Raw genomic sequence first — 5,547 nt, 5'->3', positions numbered from 1 at the left:
GGCAAGGTGTTGGCAGGAATGACCCCTTTTGGATGCTCTGAGGGGACCGTCGGCTCCCTTCAGCTGTTAATGCTGCCTGGAGTCCTTGACAGTGACCATCCAGCACCTGCTGGCATCATCGCAGCGCCGTCTCCACTTCGGTAGTTCTGTTTCCCTTGACTCCCTCTTATAAGTACACGTGATGGTATCATTGGACCCACATAGATCATTCAGATTTATTTATTTATTTATTTATTTATTTATTTATTTATTTATTTAGAGATGGAGTCTCGCTCTGTCGCCCAGGCTGGAGTGCAGTGGTGCGATGTTGGCTCACTTCAACCTCCGCTTCCTGGGTTTCAGCGATTCTGCTGCCTCAGCCTCCTGAGAGCTGGGATTACAAGTGTGTGCCACCACGCCTGGCTAATTTTTGTATTTTTAGTAGAGACAATGTTTCGCCATGTTGGCCAGGCTGGTCTTGAACTCCTGAACACAGGTGATCTGCCCGCCTTGGCCTCCCAAAGTGCTGGGATTACAGGTGCTTGTTATTTTCACTCTTCCCTTTCTTCACGATGTCTTTTGCTGACCAATGTTTCTTTATGTTAATGTGGTAAAATGTATCTTCTATGCATTTTTGTCTTAAGAAAATTTCTATTACCTCAAAGTCCCATTTTCTTGTATTTTTGTTTTTCAAGGTTTTTCTCAATATCTTATGAAAAATTGTAAGTATACAGAAAAGTTAAAGAATTTTATGATGAAAACTCATAAACCCACTGCCAAGATTTCACCATAAGCAGTTTGCTACATGTGTTTCAATATGCATTTTTCCATTATCCATCCATTTCAAAGTAAAATAAGACATCAGCGCATATGTAAACATGCATATTATTGAGTTCAATATTTATTTTTAAGTATATTTCTTTTTCTTCAGAAAATTGTAGGTTCACCACTATACAATCTGCTGGTAATTCCAACTATTTGGGGTGATTTCATCACACATACACACACACACACATATATATGTGTATGTGTATATATATATATATTTCATTTAATGTAAACTTCAGATACAATGAAATGTTCAAATCTTAAATGTACATTTTGAAAAATGCATTCTTTTATGTAATGCAAACCCATATCAAGTGATAAAACAACACCGTCACTTCAGAAATTTTCTTTATGCTCTCCCTAGTCAATTATTTGTTTGTTTTTCAGAGACATGGTCTTGCTCTGTTGCCCAAGCTGGAATGTAGTGGTGTGATCACAGCACACTGCAGCCTCAAACTTCTGGGCTCACGCAATCCTCCCACCTCAGCCTCCCAAGTAGCTGGAACTCTGGTGCACACCACTGCACCTGGCTGTCCCAAGTCAATTCTTAAATTTACCCTTTCAGACATAACGACTATTTTGATTTTTTCCATCGTAGATTAGATTTGCCTGTTGTAGAATTTCCCATAGGTGGAGTTGTACAGCATGCACGCTTGTGTGCAAGGTTCCTTTCAGTTAGCCTAAGAGTTTTGAGAGGCATCCATGCTGCTTCATGTATCAGTAGCTCATTCTTTTTTAATGAAGGGTAATTTTATAAACCACAGTTTGTTTATTCCAGCCTCCTATTAATACCCGGGATTTGACTATTAAGAACAAAGCTGCTATAAGCATTCTTATATAAGTGTTTGCATAAACATGTTTTTATTTCTCAGTTGAGTCACAGCATAGGTGTATGTTTTACATGTTTTTGAAGGGGTGTATTAGTCCATTCTCACACTGCTATAAATAACTACGTGAAGGCTGGGCGTGGTAGTTTACGCCTGTAATCCCAGCACTTTCGGAGGCGAGGCGGGTGGATCATCTGAGGTCAGAAGTTCGAGACAAGCCTGGCCAACATGGCGAGACCCTGTCTCTACTAAAAATACAAAAATTAGCTGGGCGTGGTGGCGGGCGCCTGTAATCCCAGCTACTTGGTGGGGCTGAGGCAAGAGAATTGCTTGAACCTGGGAGGCGGAGGTTACAGTGAAAGGAGATAGCGCCGTTGCACTCCAGCCTGGGCAACAGATTGAGACTCCGCCTCAAAAAAAAAAAAAAAAAAAAAAGAGAGAGAAAAAAATAACTACTTGAGACTGGGTAATTTATAAAGAAAAGAGGTTTAATTGACTCACAGTATCTGCATGGCTGGGGAGGCTTCCGGAAACTTACAATCATGGTGGAACGTGAAGGAGAAACAAGGCACATCTTACATGGTAGCAAGAGAGAGAGAGAGAAAAAAAACCCCCATCGGATCGCGTGAGAACTCACTATCACGAGAACAGCATGGGGGAAACTGCCCGCATGATCCAATCACCTTCCACCAGGTCCCTCCCTTGACATGTGGGGATTACAATTTGAGATGAGAGTTGAGTGGTGACACAGAGCCAAATCCTATCAAAGGGTTTCACCATTTTACTTTCCCACGAACAATGCAAGAGTTCCAGTTTTCCCACATTGTCGCCAACATTTAGTGTCGTAAGCATTTTAAATTTTGGCTATTGAATTTTAGCATGGAGTGGTGTCTCATTTGGTTTAAACTTGCTTTTCCGTGATGACTAATGATATTGAGCACTTTCTCATGTGTTTATTGCCATTCATACACAGGAAATCTGTTCAAATCTTTTACCCATATTTTAAGTTGGGTTGTTTGTCTTTTTTTGTTGTTGTTTTTGAGATGGAGTTTCGTTCTTGTTGCCCAGGCTGGAGTGCAATGGCGCAGTCTCAGCTCACTGCAACCTCTGCCTCCCAGGGTCAAGTGATTTTCGTGCCTCAGCCTCCCAAGTAGCTAGGATTATAGGCGCCTGCACCATGCCCGGCTAATTTTTTTGTCTTTTTAGTAGAGACGGGGTTTCGCCATATTGGCCAGGCTGGTTTCAAACTCCTGACCTCAGGTAATCTGCCCACCTCGGCCTCCCAAAGTGCTGGGATTACAGGTGTGAGCCACCGCGCCCGGGCAAGTATTAGGAGTTTCTTATGGATCTTGACTACCAGTCCCTTTGTCAGATATTTGTTTTGTAAATATTTTCTCCCATTCTTTGGCCTGCCTATTTGTTTTCATAAGTGTGATTTTTGACGAATAGAAGTTTTAAATTCCGGTAAAGTCAATTTATCAATATTTTCTGTTATGATGACTGCTTCCAGTGTCCTAAGAAACTTTTGCCTCTTCTCTAGTCATGAAGATGTTCTCTCAATTTTTTTTCCTAAAAGCTTTATGGTTTTAGCTTTTATAATTAGGTCTCTGATCCATCTTAAGTTAGTTTCTGGGTATACTATAAGGTAGGATCCGAGGTTTGTTATTATTTTTTCCATATGAATATCAAGTATTCTGGGATAATTTATTGGATAGACTTTCCTTTCCTCACTGAAGTGCTTTGGCATCATTGTTGAAAATCAAATGATGGTACAGGTATGGTTCTGTTCTGGGCTCATTTTTTCTTTTTCTATTGATCTATTTGTCAGTTCTTATGCCAGTACTACCCTGTCTTGATTAGTGTAATTTTATAATAAGTCTTGAACTCAGGTCATGTAAAATTTTGGCCTATTGTTTTTTTTTTAAGATTGCCTTGGCTATTCCAGGCCTCTGCATTTTCATATAAATTTAAAAATTAACTATTTGATTTATTGAAAAAAAAACGCTTTCTGAAATTATGATTAGAATTGCATTAAATCCATAGATGAATTTGGAGAGAACTGACATCTAAAAGTACTGAGTTTTTGGCTAGGCATGGTGGCTCATGACTGTAATCCCAGCAATTTGGTAGGCTGAGGCAGAGGGATCACTTGAGGCCAGGAGTTCAAGACCAGCCTGGCCAACAAAGTAAGACCCCATCTCTACAAAAAAAAAAAAAAAAAAAATTAGCTGGGCACAGTGGCATATGCCTGCAGTCCTAGCTACTCTGGGGGATGAGGTGGGAGGATTGCTTGAACCCAGGAGTTCGAGGCTGCAGTGAGCTATGATTGTGCCACTGTATTCCAGCCTTGGCAACAGAGCAAGACCTTGTCTCAAAAATAAAATAAAATAAAAGTATTGAGTTTTCCCATCTGGAAATGTAATGTATTTCTTTCTTTAAGTCTTCTTGAATTTCTCTCAGCAATGTTACATAGTTTTCAGCAAAGAGGTCATGTACATCTCTGGTTAAATTTATTTCTGTGTATTTGATGTTTCTTGGTATGATTGTAAACAGAATTTTCAATTTTTTATTTTCCTACTGATTGATGCTAGGATATAAAAATACAGTTGTTAGGCCAGAGTTTATGAAAGGATAGCCTGAGTTTATACATCTGAGTCCAATCAGGAGAGGGCAACTGTACAATAATTTCAACAGGCAAAGTTTAATATTAAAAATTTAAAAATTATTCACTCTAACAAGGGATTAGAATAATGAGAGATTGGCTGGTAAGAAGTAAAAAAATTTTGTTTTTTTCTTTTTCTTTTCTTTTCTTTTCTTTTTTTTTTTTTGTTTTTTGAGATGGAGTCTCATTCTGTTGCCCAGGCTGGAGTGCAGTGGTACCATCTCGGCTCACTGTAACCTCTGCTTCCTGGGTTCAAGCGATTCTCCTGCCTTAGCCTCCTGAATAGCTGGGACTACAGGTGCCCAACACCATGTTTGGCTAATTTTTGTATTTTTAGTAGAGACGGAGTTTCACCATGTTGGCCAGGCTGGTCTTGAATTTCTGACCTCAAATGACCTACCCGCCTCCACCTCCCAAAGTGCTGGGATTGCAGGTATGAGCCACTGCGCCCGGCTGGATTTTTGTGGATTCTCTTTATCAGTTTGAGGAAGAACTTCTAGGGTGTTAGAGATGTGCAGGCGTTCCCAGGAATGCTGTGAGACTAAAGGCTTTTTTGAGGACTCTGAATTTTTGCTTTTGGGGTCATTTTTGACCTCTGAGGAATTTCTTTATGCTCTTGCCAGCTCAGTGAGGGTTTTTTTTTTTTTTTTTTTTTTTTTTTTTTTTTTTTTTTTCCAGAGTCTTGCTCTGTCACCCAGGCTGGAGTGCAGTGGCACAATCTCAGCTCACTGCCACCTCTGTCCCCCAGTTTCAAGCGATTCTGTTGCCTCAGCCTCCCGAGTAGCTGGGATTACAGGTGCCCGCCACCACGCCAGGCTAATTTTTGTATTTTTAGTAGAGACAGGGTTTTACCATGTTGGCCAGGCTGGTCTTGAACTTCTGGCCTTGTGATCCACCCACCTCGGCCTCACAAAGTGCTGAGATTACAGGCATGAGCCACCACGCCCGGCCTCAGTGAGGGTTTTTTGAATGACATTTCATTTTACCCAGAATTTTAATGTATTTTGTATTGAAAGGAATTTTTTAAAAGCTCAACCAGTCTGCCATATGCAGAGGCCACTGGAAACAGAAGCCACTAGAGAGTTTTTAGGGCTGAAGGGGCTTTTAAGGTTAATCTAATCCAATGCTTTAATAGTAAATCAAGGCCCTAAGAATTTATTTGAACTCATTTGACTTGCCCAGTGTCTCACATTGTACAAGGAAAAGTAGCAGTTCTCCAGCCTGGGACTTCTCTAAATCTAGTGTTCATTT

General features: G+C 40.5%; 1 non-coding gene across 1 annotated transcript; it reads right to left on the bottom strand.

Moving 5' to 3' along the window:
• Positions 1-904: 904 nt before the first annotated feature.
• Positions 905-977, bottom strand: LOC112134809 (small nucleolar RNA SNORD65). Its single transcript, XR_002916160.1, has one exon. It is a non-coding gene; the product is annotated as a small nucleolar RNA SNORD65 (small nucleolar RNA).
• Positions 978-5,547: the final 4,570 nt, after the last annotated feature.

Source organism: Pongo abelii, chromosome 7 (genome assembly GCF_028885655.2).
Source record: "Pongo abelii isolate AG06213 chromosome 7, NHGRI_mPonAbe1-v2.0_pri, whole genome shotgun sequence".
NCBI lineage: Eukaryota > Metazoa > Chordata > Mammalia > Primates > Hominidae > Pongo > Pongo abelii.
This window is presented reverse-complemented; position numbering and strand designations above follow the sequence as displayed.